An 18,458-nucleotide genomic window follows, 5' to 3' on the forward strand; every position below is an offset into this window, starting at 1 on the left:
CAATCCTACCCTGGAGTCATATAGGCAATCATATAGGCAATCCTACTACCCTGGAGTCATATAGGCAATCCTACTAGGCAACCCTGGAGTCATAGGCAATCCTACTACCCTGGAGTCATAGGCAATCCTACGCTGGAGTCATAGGCAATCCTACCCTGGAGTCATATAGGCAATCCTACCCTGGAGTCATAGGCAATCCTACGCTGGAGTCATATAGGCAATCCTACCCTGGAGTCATAGGCAATCCTACGCTGGAGTCATAGGCAATCCTACGCTGGAGTCAGTCATATAGGCAATCCTACCCTGGAGTCATAGGCAATCCTACGCTGAGAGTCATATAGGCAATCCTACGCTGGAGTCATATAGGCAATCCTACCCTGGAGTCATAGGCAATCCTACGCTGGAGTCATAGGCAATCCTACGTCATAGGGAGTCATATAGGCAATCCTACGCTGGTCATAGTCATATAGGCAATCCTACGCTGGAGTCATATAGGCAATACCTAGTCGCTGGAGTCATATAGGCAATCCTACGCTGGAGTCATATAGGCAATCCTACTACACTGGAGTCATATAGGCAATCCTACTACACTGGAGTCATATAGGCAATCCTACTACACTGGAGTCATAGGCAATCCTACGCTGGAGTCATATAGGCAATCCTACGCTGGAGTCATATAGGCAATCCTACGCTGGAGTCATATAGGCAATCCTACCCTGGAGTCATAGGCAATCCTACCCTGGAGTCATAGGCAATCCTACGCTGGAGTCATATAGGCAATCCTACCCTGGAGTCATAGGCAATCCTACGCTGGAGTCATATAGGCAATCCTACTGGAGTCTGGAGTCAGTCATAGGCAATCCTACCCTGGAGTCATAGGCAATCCTACCCTGGAGTCATAGGCAATCCTACGCTGGAGTCATATAGGCAATCCTACGCTGGAGTCATAGGCAATCCTACGCTGGAGTCATATAGGCAATCCTACGCTGGAGTCATATAGGCAATCCTACGCTGGAGTCATATAGGCAATCCTACGCTGGAGTCATAGGCAATCCTACGCTGGAGTCATAGGCAATCCTACGCTGGAGTCATATAGGCAATCCTACGCTGGAGTCATATAGGCAATCCTACCCTGGAGTCATAGGCAATCCTACGCTGGAGTCATATAGGCAATCCTACGCTGGAGTCATATAGGCAATCCTACGCTGGAGTCATATAGGCAATCCTACGCTGGAGTCATAGGCAATCCTACGCTGGAGTCATATAGGCAATCCTACGCTGGAGTCATAGGCAATCCTACGCTGGAGTCATATAGGCAATCCTACCCTGGAGTCATAGGCAATCCTACGCTGGAGTCATATAGGCAATCCTACGCTGGAGTCATATAGGCAATCCTACGCTGGAGTCATATAGGCAATCCTACGCTGGAGTCATATAGGCAATCCTACGCTGGAGTCATATAGGCAATCCTACTACACTGGAGTCATAGGCAATCCTACGCTGGAGTCATATAGGCAATCCTACGCTGGAGTCATATAGGCAATCCTACTCTGTAGTCATATAGGCAATCCTACGCTGGAGTCATATAGGCAATCCTACGCTGGAGTCATATAGGCAATCCTACGCTGGAGTCATAGGCAATCCTACGCTGGAGAAATGCTTACTTACAGGCTCTAACCAATGACGGAAAAAAAAGAAAAAAAATGTGTGTGTGTAGTAAAGAAATAAAACAGTAAAAAGAAATTTGAAAAAAAGAGTAGCAAGGCTATATACAGACACCGGTTAGTCAGGCTTATTGAGGTAATATGTACATGTAGGTATGGTCAAAGTGACTATAAATACTGTATATGATGAACAGCGTAGCGGAAGCGTAAAAAGAGGGGTTGCGGGGAGCACACAATGCAAATAGCCCGGGTAACCATTTGGTTACCTCTTCAGGAGTCTTATGGCTTGGGGGTAAAACTGTTGAGAAGCCTTTTTGTCCTAGACTTGGCACTCCTACTATGGAGTCATATAGACTACTACTCTGGACAAGGCTTGACAAGGCTGCCACTGAAAACTCTAGGCATTTCCTTGTGTCTTACCATCACCGGTATTTAGACTTTCTTTGTTTGAGAGACATGGTGTGGCATGCCATTTACCATCCCTACCTGGATTCAATACCAAGATCCCTCCAGCACCCCACAGTTATGTAACATAGAAGAATGTATTTCACATTTCATGATAAAACTGTTGCCCTAATGTAACCTGTTACTTTTCCCCTGTGGGGAAATCAGATTATTCTTAAGCAGTTAAGCAGTCGGCCCACTGCCATTAACATTAACAGGGAGGGCATGAAGTCTGGTTATACAAGTTTCCTTAAGCATAGCCAACTGTGTACATCTCTATGCTGTGGTATCAGTTGTTATGTTTATTTCTGTAATCTAACCTTCTTGTTATTGGTCTCTCTGATAGATTTGTACTAGTAACCCAGATTTTGAAAAGTGAGCAAGCAGTTTGCAGAATTTATCAACAAAGAGTTTGCATCGCTTAACTACTCTGTGCTGTCGGAGCTCCCTGGTTAAATACACTTTCACTGTATTTGAGCCTTTATTAATGACATTTTGTATCCATTTCATCTCAGCGACAGACTAATGACAATGAGTTGTTCAATTGAAGTCAAGTGAAGCCACAGTATTGTTATGCCTGTTGATGTCATGTTTGTTTTTGTAAAAAGAAAAAACAAACTTGATTTGTCTGCACGATATCTAAGGAAGTCTCAAGGTTTTGCTCCCATGAGTGAGAGAGTATGTCATGATAAGCTGTAGACCACACCATCTATATTCTTTGTAGCTGTCTATTTACCACCACAAACCGAGACTGGCACACTCAATGAGCTGAATACGGACATACGCAAACAGGAAAACCCTCATCTGGAGGTGGCGCTCCTAGTGGTCGGGGATTTTAATGCAGGGGAACTTAAATCAGTTTTACCTCATTTCTACCAGCATGTTAAATGTGCAACCAGAAGGAAAGAAACTCTAGACCACCTTTACTCCACACAGAGACACCTACAAAGCACTCCCTCGCCCTCCATTTGGCAAATCTGACCATAATTATCTCCTCCTGATTCCTGCTTACAAGCAAAAACTAAAGCAGGAAGCACCAGTGACTCGGCCAATAAAAAGTGGTCAGATGAAGCAGATGCTAAGCTACAAGACTGTTTTGCTATCACAGACTGGACTATGTTCCGGGATTCTTTCGATGGCATTGAGGAGTACACAACATCAGTCACTGGCTTCATGAATAAGTGCATCGATGACGTCGCCCCCGCAGTGACTGTACATACATACCCCAACCAGAAGCCATGGATTACAGGAAACATCCGCAATGAGCTAAAGCGTAGAGCTGATGCTTTCAAAGAGAGGAACTCTAACCCGGAAGCTTATAAGAAATCCCGCTATGCCCTCCGACGAACCATCAAACAGGCATCAATACAGGACTAAGATCTAATTGTACTACATGCTCGTCGGATGTGGCATGGCTTGCAAACTATTACAGACTACAAAGGGAAGCACAGCCGGGAGCCTCTATTGTTATTTCACTGCTGCACTTTAATTTTTTGTTACTTATATTTCTTAACTGCATTGTTGATTAAGGGCTTGGAAGTAAGCATTTCACTATAAGGTTGTTGTATTCGGCACATGTGACAAACATGTGATTTGAGTGGTGAATACTTTAGCTCCTTGTCCAGCTTTACTACCCCATTCTTGCCAATAAACAGAGGACAACTTCAGGTCTTAAAGATTACATTACTGCACGAGGCTGAGCCAGCTAGCCAGGTCATGGATGCTTACTGCCAGAAGACCTCAAAAGCTGCAGCATCAAGAACAACTATTGAAGTAGCTATAGCCTATTACCAGCAAGAAAGGACACCCCCCAACCACTCCTTGTCCCATCTAATCCTGATGTGCCCTCATGTGTTTCGAAGCTGAGCAACAATTAACAACCAAAGGCTGACTCCAAATGTGTCTGATTGTTTATGTTGACCAGATAGCGATGGTCTGCTGGGCTGACCGAACATGACAGCTGTTACGTATGCCTCTAGGAAGAGGGAACGCAACACCCTGCTACAACTCAACTCCCCATGGAGTGAAAGAGGTATGGGACTGTAGGTGTGAGTAAGGATGACAAAAGGCAGAGAATTGACCATTTACTAGGAATTGATTCCATTACATGGTAATGTTGGGGAAAAGAGGCTGAACGGAACCTAAGCAAAGAAAGTAAATATCAAAGCACCCTCTCCTACCTTACCTGCCTACCCACTACTTACCTAACTAGCACCACCTGGTGCACTAACCAAAATACAGGGGGTGGTCCGCCCAGGTCTTACCTAGTGTACATAGACAGAGTATATACTACGGGTATATGTATGCCCGCAGGCCTCTTGCCTAAGCTCTCCCAAGGTGCCTTCCACTTCCCCTCCTGGGAACAAAAACAGAATAACAAAAACAACGTATAATCAAATCACTGCGTCCTATTGACACACAACCAATCAGCTCGGTCACTCAACCAACACAGGACACACTAATCATCTCTCGCCTAACAACCAACACATGCTATTACCCTCTTCTCTCAGCAATCATCTCCTTTGAGCAACAGAACACTGGCTTTTATAGCTGGAGAAGGAGTCAGGATGGGATACAGCTGTATCCTGACGAGGGGGCGGGGTCAGCTCCAATTAGCCATGGAGTCAACCAATCCGCTGCTTGGGGGATTCCAGGGAGTCATTTCCTGAAATACATACAAATACACAAACCACAACACAGAAACTGGGGAACGTAACAACAGCACAGAGTCAATAAGAGCAATTAAGAAAGCAAGAGGTGAGATAAGCGGTAAGACGTTGGAGAAGACAAGGCTGCATTACAGCCTGTTATGGCAAATGCACCGCCCCCAACCGCAAAGCTCTACAGAGGGTGGTGCAGATGGCCCAGTACACTGAGTCCGAGCTCCCTGCCATCCAGGACCTTTATATCTGGCGGTGTTAGAGGAAGGCCCGAAAAATTGCAGAAGACTTCAACCACTCAAGCCATAGACTGTTCTCTCTGCTATTGTCCGACACATGGCACCGGTGCATCGGCTCTCACACCAACAGGCCAATAAGACAGATAAATAGCCATAAGACTGCTAAATAGTTAGGGACATGTACTGGGGGGTGCTGGTTCAACTCAAGGTGTCATAAATCAAATGTACCACCCTCCCCTCATAGAATTAACTCAAAATAAAGCTTAACTTTTGTCAATTCAATTACATGGTTTGCGTTTTCAACAACACAGTAAATAGGAAAATACATATGCAGACCTGATTAAAGGTTATCGACAAAAATAAATTACATCCCTCCCTAACTTGTAAGCTTACCCAGTATCGAAGGTTTGGCCACTGCACAGTTTGGATAGATTGATTGATCTGATTTGTCAGTTAATAAAAGACATACATTGCATTTAGAAAGAATTCAGACCTCTTCCCTTTTTCCACATGTTGTTGCGTTACACACTTATTCTAAAATGTATTCAATTAAAAGTTTTCCTCATCAATCTACACATAATTGTCACGCCCTGGCCATAGAGAGCCCTTGGTTCTCTATGGTGTAGTAGGTCAGGTCGTGACTAGGGGGTATTCCTTATTACGAATGTGTGTAACGGCGTCCGTCTGTCGAAAGAGAGTCGGAACAAAATGCAGCGTGGTGGTTACTCATGTTCTTTAATGAAGAATAGCGATACATGAAATAACTATAAATAATACAAAACAACAAACGAAACGTGAAAACCTAATTACAGCCTATCTGGTGAACACTACACAGAGACAGGAACAATCACCCACGAAAACACTCACAGAATATGGCTGCCTAAATATGGTTCCCAATCAGAGACAACGAGAATCACCTGACTCTGATTGAGAACCGCCTCAGGCAGCCATAGACTACGCCAACGCCCCACAAAACCCCAAGACAAAAAACACACCACAATAACCCATGTCACACCCTGGCCTGACCAAATATATAAAGAAAACACAAAATACTAAGACCAAGGCATGACAATGTGACACAATGACAAAGTGAAAACAGGTTTTTAGGAATGTTTGCAAATTTATAACATTTCAATACAGAAATACCTTATATACATAAGTATTCAGACCCTTTGTTATGAGCCTCGAAATTTAGCTCCGTTGCATCCTCTTTCCATTGATCATCCTTGAGACATTTCTACAACTTGACTAGAGTCCACCTGTGATAAATTAAATTGATTGGACATGATTTGGAAAGGCACACCTGTTTATATAAGGTCCCATATTTAACAGTGCATGTCAGAGAAAAAACCAAGCCATGAGGTCGAACAAATTGTTTGTAGAGCTCAAAGACAGTGTTGTGTCAAGGCACAGATCTGGGGAAGGGTACCAAAGCATTTCTGCAGCATTGAAGGTCCCCAAGACCACAGTGGCCTCCATCATTCTCAAATGGAAGAAGTTTGGAACCAACAAGACTCTTCCTAGAGCTGGCTGACTGGCCAAATTGAGAAATCGGGGGAGAATGGCCTTGGTGAGGGAGGTGACCAAGAACCCGATGGTCACTGACAGAGCTCCTGAGTTCCTCTGTGGAGATGGGAGAACCTTCCAGAAGGAAAACCATATCTGCAGCACTACACCAATCAGACCTTTATGGTAGAGTGACCAGACGGAAGCCACTCCTCGGTAAAAGGCTCATGACAGCCCGCTTGGAGTTTGCCAAAAGGCACCTAAAGACTCTCCGACTATGAGAAACAAGATTCTCTGGTCTAATGAAATCAATATTAAACTCTTTGGTCTGAATGCCAAGCGTCACGTCTGGAGGAAACCTGGCACCATCCCTACGGTGAAGCATGGTGGTGGCATTATCATGCTGTGTGGATGTTTTTCAGTGGCAGGGACTGGGATACTAGTCAGGATCGAGGGAAAAGTACAGAAAGAGCCTTGACAAAGGGCCTCAGACTGTGGCAACGATTTACCTTCCAACAGGACACCAACCCTAGTCTCTGAATGTCCTTGAGTGGCCCAGCCAGAGCCCGGACTTGAACATGATCAAACATCTCTGGAGAGACCTGGAAATAGCTGTGCAGCAATGCTCCCATCCAACCCGACAGAGCTTGAGAGGATCTGCAGAGAAGAATGGGAGAAACTCCCCGAATACAGGTGAGCCAAGTTTATAGCGTCATACCCAAGAAGACTCGAGGCTGTAATCGCTGCCAAAGGTGCTTCAACAAAGTACTGAGTAAAGGGTCTGAATACTTCTAGAAATGTGATATTTATATATTTTATTTTTAATACATTTGCAAAAATGTCAAAAAGTTTTGCTTTCTCATTACGGGGTATTGTGTGTAGATTTATGAGGGGAAATAACAACTCAATCCATTTTAGAATAAGGCTTTAACATAACAAAATGGAAGAGTCAAGGGGTCTGAATACTTTCCATATGCACTGTATATATTAAAAATATATAGTTTTGAAAGTGACTGGGATGGCTGAATAAAGTCAGGGACTTCCATTGCGGTTTCTATTTTGTGCATGAATACATATATTATTACCTAGATACAGACACATTACATAAATACATATACAATTACATCCATATAGAACCTTACATAGATAGATATACAATTACATCAATATAAACACAGTACACATTACATAGATACATATACAATTACAGAGATACAGACACATTACATAGATACATATACAATTACAGAGATACAGACACATTACATAGATACATATACAATTACAGAGATACAGACACATTACATAGATACATATACAATTACATAGATACAGACACATGACATAGATACAGACACATGACATAGATACAGACACATGACATAGATACAGACACATTACATAGATACAGACACATTACATAGATACAGACACATTACATAGATACAGACACATTACATAGATACATACAATTACATCCATGTAGAACCTTACATAGATACATAGATACAGACACATTACATAGATACAGACACATTACATAGATACAGACACATTACATAGATACAGACACATTACATAGATACATACAATTACATCCATGTAGAACCTTACATAGATACATATACAATTACATAGATACAGACACATTACATAGATACAATTACAGAGATACAGACACATTACATAGATACAGACACATTACATAGATACAGACACATTACATAGATACAGACACATTACATAGATACAGACACATTACATAGATACAGACACATTACAGAGATACAGACACATTACATAGATACAGACACATTACATAGATACAGACACATTACATAGATACATACAATTACATCCATGTAGAACCTTACATAGATACATATACAATTACATAGATACAGACACATTACATAGATACAATTACAGAGATACAGACACATTACATAGATACAGACACATTACATAGATACAGACACATGACATAGATACAGACACATTACATAGATACAGACACATTACATAGATACAGACACAATACAGAGATACAGACACATGACAGAGATACAGACACATCACATAGATACAGACACATTACAGAGATACAGACACATTACATAGATACATATACAATTACAGAGATACAGACACATGACATAGATACAGACACATGACATAGATACAGACACATTACATAGATACAGACACATTACATAGATACAGACACATTACATAGATACATATACAACTACAGAGATACAGACACATTACATAGATACAGACACATGACATAGATACAGACACATGACATAGATACAGACTTATGACATAGATACATATACAATTACAGAGATAGACACATTACATAGATACAGACACATTACATAGATACAGACACATTATTTAGATACAGACTTATGACATAGATACATATACAATTACAGAGATACAGACACATTACATAGATACAGACACATTATTTAGATACAGACTTATGACATAGATACAGACACATTACATAGATATAGATACATATACAATTACATAGATACATTACATAGATACAGACACATTACATAGATACAGACACATTACATAGATATAGATACACATACAATTACATAGATACAGAAACATTACATAGATACAGACACATTACGTAGATACAGAAACATTACATAGATACAGACACATTATTTAGATACAGACTTATGACATAGATACATATACAATTAATAGATACATTACAGAGATACAGACACATTACATAGATACAGACACATTACAGAGATACAGACACATTACAGAGATACAGACACATTACATAGATACAGACACATTATTTAGATACAGACTTATGACATAGATACATATACAATTAATAGATACATTACAGAGATACAGACACATTACATAGATACAGACACATTACAGACATACAGACACATTACAGACATACAGACACACAGACACATTACATAGACACATTACATAGATACAGACACATTACATAGATACAGACACATTACATAGATACTGTCACGCCTTGGTCTTAGTATTTTGTGTTTTCTTTAATTATTTGTTCAGGCCAGGGTGTGACATGGGTTTATTGTATTGTCGTATTGGGGTTTTGTAGGCATTGGGATTGTGGTTGATTAGGGGTGTGTCTAGTATAGGCTTGGCTGCCTGAGGCGGTTCTCAATCAGAGTCAGGTGATTGTTGTTGTCTCTGATGGGGAACCGTATTTAGGTAGCCTGGGTTTCACTGTGTATTTCATGGGTGATTGTTCCTGTCTCTGTGTAGTTTCACCAGATAGGCTGTAATTAGGTTTCACGTTCCGTTTGTTTTTGTATTTGTATAGTTATTTCATGTGTCACTTTTTTCATTAAAGTCATGAGTAACCACCACGCCGCATTTCGGTCCGACTCTCTATCTACAAACGAAGAACGCCGTTACAGATACAGACACATTACATAGATACAGACACATTACATAGATACATATACAATTACAGAGATACAGACACATTACATAGATACAGACACATGACATAGATACAGACACATTACATAGATACATATACAATTACACAGATACAGACACATTACATAGATACAGACACATTACATAGATACATATACAATTACATAGATACATATACAATTACATAGATACATATACAATTACAGAGATACAGACACATTACATAGATACAGACACATTACATAGATACAGACACATTACATAGATACATATACAATTACAGAGATACAGACACATTACATAGATACAGACACATTACATAGATACATATACAATTACAGAGATACAGACACATTACATAGATACAGACACATTACATAGATACATATACAATTACAGAGATACAGACACATTACATAGATACAGACACATTACATAGATACATATACAATTACAGAGATACAGACACATTACATAGATACATATACAATTACAGAGATACAGACACATTACATAGATACAGACACATTACATAGATACAGACACATTACATAGATACATATACAATTACAGAGATACAGACACATTACATAGATACAGACACATTACATAGATACAGACACATTACATAGATACATATACAATTACAGAGATACAGACACATTACATAGATACAGACACATTACATAGATACAGACACAATTACATAGATACATATACAATTACAGAGATACAGACACATTACATAGATACAGACACATTACATAGATACATATACAATTACAGAGATACAGACACATTACATAGATACAGACACATTACATAGATACATGTACAATTACAGAGATACAGACACAGTACAGAGATACAGACACATTATATAGATACAGACACATTACAGACATACAGACACATTACAGAGATACAGACACATTATATAGATACAGAAACATTACATGGATACAGACACATTATATAGATACATATACAATTACACAGATACAGACACATTACATAGATACAGACACATTACATAGATACATATACAATTACAGAGATACAGACACATTACATAGATACAGACACATTACATAGATACAGACACATTACATAGATACAGACACATTACATAGATACATATACAATTACAGAGATACAGACACATTACATAGATACAGACACATAACATAGATACATATACAATTACAGAGATACAGACACATTACATAGATACAGACACATTACATAGATACATGTACAATTACAGAGATACAGACACAGTGCAGAGATACAGACACATTATATAGATACAGACACATTACAGACATACAGACACATTACAGAGATACAGACACATTATATAGATACAGAAACATTACATAGATACAGACACATTATATAGATACATATACAATTACACAGATACAGACACATTACATAGATACAGACACATTACATAGATACATATACAATTACAGAGATACAGACACATTACATAGATACAGACACATTACATAGATACAGACACATTACATAGATACAGACACATTACATAGATACATATACAATTACACAGATACAGACACATTACATAGATACAGACACATAACATAGATACATATACAATTACAGAGATACAGACACATTACATAGATACAGACACATTACATAGATACATATACAATTACAGAGATACAGACACATTACATAGATACAGACACATTACATAGATACAGACACATTACGTAGATACATATACAATTACAGAGATACAGACACATTACATAGATACAGACACATTACATAGATACAGACACATTACATAGATACATATACAATTACAGAGATACAGACACATTACATAGATACAGACACATTACATAGATACAGACACATTACATAGATACATATACAATTACACAGATACAGACACATTACATAGATACAGACACATTACATAGATACATATACAATTACAGAGATACAGACACATTACATAGATACAGACACATTACATAGATACAGACACATTACATAGATACATATACAATTACACAGATACAGACACATTACATAGATACAGACACATTACATAGATACATATACAATTACAGAGATACAGACACATTACATAGATACAGACACATTACATAGATACAGACACATTACATAGATACAGACACATTACATAGATACATATACAATTACACAGATACAGACACATTACATAGATACAGACACATAACATAGATACATATACAATTACAGAGATACAGACACATTACATAGATACAGACACATTACATAGATACATATACAATTACAGAGATACAGACACATTACATAGATACAGACACATTACATAGATACAGACACATTACATAGATACATATACAATTACAGAGATACAGACACATTACATAGATACAGACACATTACATAGATACAGACACATTACATAGATACATATACAATTACAGAGATACAGACACATTACATAGATACATATACAATTACAGAGATACAGACACATTACATAGATACAGACACATTACATAGATACATATACAATTACAGAGATACAGACACATTACATAGATACAGACACATTACATAGATACAGACACATTACATAGATACATATACAATTACAGAGATACAGACACATTACATAGATACAGACACATTACATAGATACATATACAATTACAGAGATACAGACACATTACATAGATACAGACACATTACATAGATACATATACAATTACAGAGATACAGACACATTACATAGGTACAGACACATTACATAGATACAGACACATTACATAGATACAGACACATTACATAGATACAGACACATTACATAGATACATATACAATTACAGAGATACAGACACATTACATAGATACAGACACATTACATAGATACAGACACATTACATAGATACATGTACAATTACAGAGATACAGACACAGTACAGAGATACAGACACATTATATAGATACAGACACATTACAGACATACAGACACATTACAGAGATACAGACACATTATATAGATACAGACACATTACATAGATACAGACACATTATATAGATACATATACAATTACACAGATACAGACACATTACATAGATACAGACACATTACATAGATACATATACAATTACAGAGATACAGACACATTACATAGATACAGACACATTACATAGATACAGACACATTACATAGATACAGACACATTACATAGATACATATACAATTACAGAGATACAGACACATTACATAGATACAGACACATAACATAGATACATATACAATTACAGAGATACAGACACATTACATAGATACAGACACATTACATAGATACATGTACAATTACAGAGATACAGACACAGTACAGAGATACAGACACATTATATAGATACAGACACATTACAGACATACAGACACATTACAGAGATACAGACACATTATATAGATACAGAAACATTACATAGATACAGACACATTATATAGATACATATACAATTACACAGATACAGACACATTACATAGATACAGACACATTACATAGATACATATACAATTACAGAGATACAGACACATTACATAGATACAGACACATTACATAGATACAGACACATTACATAGATACAGACACATTACATAGATACATATACAATTACACAGATACAGACACATTACATAGATACAGACACATAACATAGATACATATACAATTACAGAGATACAGACACATTACATAGATACAGACACATTACATAGATACATATACAATTACAGAGATACAGACACATTACATAGATACAGACACATTACATAGATACAGACACATTACATAGATACATATACAATTACAGAGATACAGACACATTACATAGATACAGACACATTACATAGATACAGACACATTACATAGATACATATACAATTACAGAGATACAGACACATTACATAGATACAGACACATTACATAGATACAGACACATTACATAGATACATATACAATTACAGAGATACAGACACATTACATAGATACAGACACATTACATAGATACATATACAATTACAGAGATACAGACACATTACATAGATACATATACAATTACAGAGATACAGACACATTACATAGATACAGACACATTACATAGATACATATACAATTACAGAGATACAGACACATTACATAGATACAGACACATTACATAGATACAGACACATTACATAGATACATATACAATTACAGAGATACAGACACATTACATAGATACAGACACATTACATAGATACATATACAATTACAGAGATACAGACACATTACATAGATACAGACACATTACATAGATACATATACAATTACAGAGATACAGACACATTACATAGGTACAGACACATTACATAGATACAGACACATTACATAGATACAGACACATTACATAGATACAGACACATTACATAGATACATATACAATTACAGAGATACAGACACATTACATAGATACAGACACATTACATAGATACAGACACATTACATAGATACATGTACAATTACAGAGATACAGACACAGTACAGAGATACAGACACATTATATAGATACAGACACATTACAGACATACAGACACATTACAGAGATACAGACACATTATATAGATACAGAAACATTACATAGATACAGACACATTATATAGATACATATACAATTACACAGATACAGACACATTACATAGATACAGACACATTACATAGATACATATACAATTACAGAGATACAGACACATTACATAGATACAGACACATTACATAGATACAGACACATTACATAGATACAGACACATTACATAGATACATATACAATTACAGAGATACAGACACATTACATAGATACAGACACATAACATAGATACATATACAATTACAGAGATACAGACACATTACATAGATACAGACACATTACATAGATACATGTACAATTACAGAGATACAGACACAGTACAGAGATACAGACACATTATATAGATACAGACACATTACAGACATACAGACACATTACAGAGATACAGACACATTATATAGATACAGAAACATTACATAGATACAGACACATTATATAGATACATATACAATTACACAGATACAGACACATTACATAGATACAGACACATTACATAGATACATATACAATTACAGAGATACAGACACATTACATAGATACAGACACATTACATAGATACAGACACATTACATAGATACATATACAATTACACAGATACAGACACATTACATAGATACAGACACATAACATAGATACATATACAATTACAGAGATACAGACACATTACATAGATACAGACACATTACATAGATACATATACAATTACAGAGATACAGACACATTACATAGATACAGACCCATTACATAGATACAGACACATTACGTAGATACATATACAATTACAGAGATACAGACACATTACATAGATACAGACACATTACATAGATACAGACACATTACATAGATACATATACAATTACAGAGATACAGACACATTACATAGATACAGACACATTACATAGATACAGACACATTACATAGATACATATACAATTACACAGATACAGACACATTACATAGATACAGACACATTACATAGATACATATACAATTACAGAGATACAGACACATTACATAGATACAGACACATTACATAGATACAGACACATTACATAGATACAGACACATTACACAGATACAGACACATTACATAGATACAGACACATTACATAGATACATATACAATTACAGAGATACAGACACATTACATAGATACAGACACATTACATAGATACAGACACATTACATAGATACAGACACATTACATAGATACATATACAATTACACAGATACAGACACATTACATAGATACAGACACATAACATAGATACATATACAATTACAGAGATACAGACACATTACATAGATACAGACACATTACATAGATACATATACAATTACAGAGATACAGACACATTACATAGATACAGACACATTACATAGATACAGACACATTACATAGATACATATACAATTACAGAGATACAGACACATTACATAGATACAGACACATTACATAGATACAGACACATTACATAGATACAGACAATTACAGAGATACAGACACATTACATAGATACATATACAATTACAGAGATACAGACACATTACATAGATACAGACACATTACATAGATACATACAATTACACAGATACAGACACATTACATAGATACAGACACATTACATAGATACAGACACATTACATAGATACATATACAATTACAGAGATACAGACACATTACATAGATACAGACACATTACATAGATACATATACAATTACAGAGATACAGACACATTACATAGATACAGACACATTACATAGATACATATACAATTACAGAGATACAGACATTACATAGGTACAGACACATTACATAGATACAGACACATTACATAGATACAGACACATTACATAGATACAGACACATTACATAGATACATATACAATTACAGAGATACAGACACATTACATAGATACAGACACATTACATAGATACAGACACATTACATAGATACATATACAATTACACAGATACAGACACATTACATAGATACAGACACATTACATAGATACATATACAATTACAGAGATACAGACACAATTACATAGATACAGACACATTACATAGATACAGACACATTACATAGATACATATACAATTACACAGATACAGACACATTACATAGATACAGACACATTACATAGATACATATACAATTACAGAGATACAGACACATTACATAGATACAGACACATTACATAGATACAGACACATTACATAGATACAGACACATTACATAGATACATATACAATTACACAGATACAGACACATTACATAGATACAGACACATTACATAGATACAGACACATTATATAGATACAGACACATTACATAGATACATATACAATTACACAGATACAGACACATTACATAGATACAGACACATTACATAGATACAGACACATTACATAGATACAGACACATTACATAGATACATATACAATTACACAGATACAGACACATTATATAGGTACAGACACATTACATAGATACAGACACATTACATAGATACAGACACATTACATAGATACAGACACATTACATAGATACATATACAATTACAGAGATACAGACACATTACATAGATACAGACACATTACATAGATACAGACACATTACATAGATACATGTACAATTACAGAGATACAGACACAGTACAGAGATACAGACACATTATATAGATACAGACACATTACAGACATACAGACACATTACAGAGATACAGACACATTATATAGATACAGAAACATTACATAGATACAGACACATTATATAGATACATATACAATTACACAGATACAGACACATTACATAGATACAGACACATTACATAGATACATATACAATTACAGAGATACAGACACATTACATAGATACAGACACATTACATAGATACAGACACATTACATAGATACAGACACATTACATAGATACATATACAATTACAGAGATACAGACACATTACATAGATACAGACACATAACATAGATACATATACAATTACAGAGATACAGACACATTACATAGATACAGACACATTACATAGATACATGTACAATTACAGAGATACAGACACAGTACAGAGATACAGACACATTATATAGATACAGACACATTACAGACATACAGACACATTACAGAGATACAGACACATTATATAGATACAGAAACATTACATGGATACAGACACATTATATAGATACATATACAATTACACAGATACAGACACATTACATAGATACAGACACATTACATAGATACATATACAATTACAGAGATACAGACACATTACATAGATACAGACACATTACATAGATACAGACACATTACATAGATACATATACAATTACACAGATACAGACACATTACATAGATACAGACACATAACATAGATACATACACAATTACAGAGATACAGACACATTACATAGATACAGACACATTACATAGATACATACACAATTACAGAGATACAGACACATTACATAGATACAGACCCATTATAGATACAGACACATTACGTAGATACATATACAATTACAGAGATACAGACACATTACATAGATACAGACACATTACATAGATACAGACACATTACATAGATACATATACAATTACAGAGATACAGACACATTACATAGATACAGACACATTACATAGATACAGACACATTACATAGATACATATACAATTACACAGATACAGACACATTACATAGATACAGACACATTACATAGATACATATACAATTACAGAGA

The sequence above is a fragment of the Oncorhynchus keta genome, chromosome 17 (genome assembly GCF_023373465.1).
Source record: "Oncorhynchus keta strain PuntledgeMale-10-30-2019 chromosome 17, Oket_V2, whole genome shotgun sequence".
Lineage (NCBI taxonomy): Eukaryota > Metazoa > Chordata > Actinopteri > Salmoniformes > Salmonidae > Oncorhynchus > Oncorhynchus keta.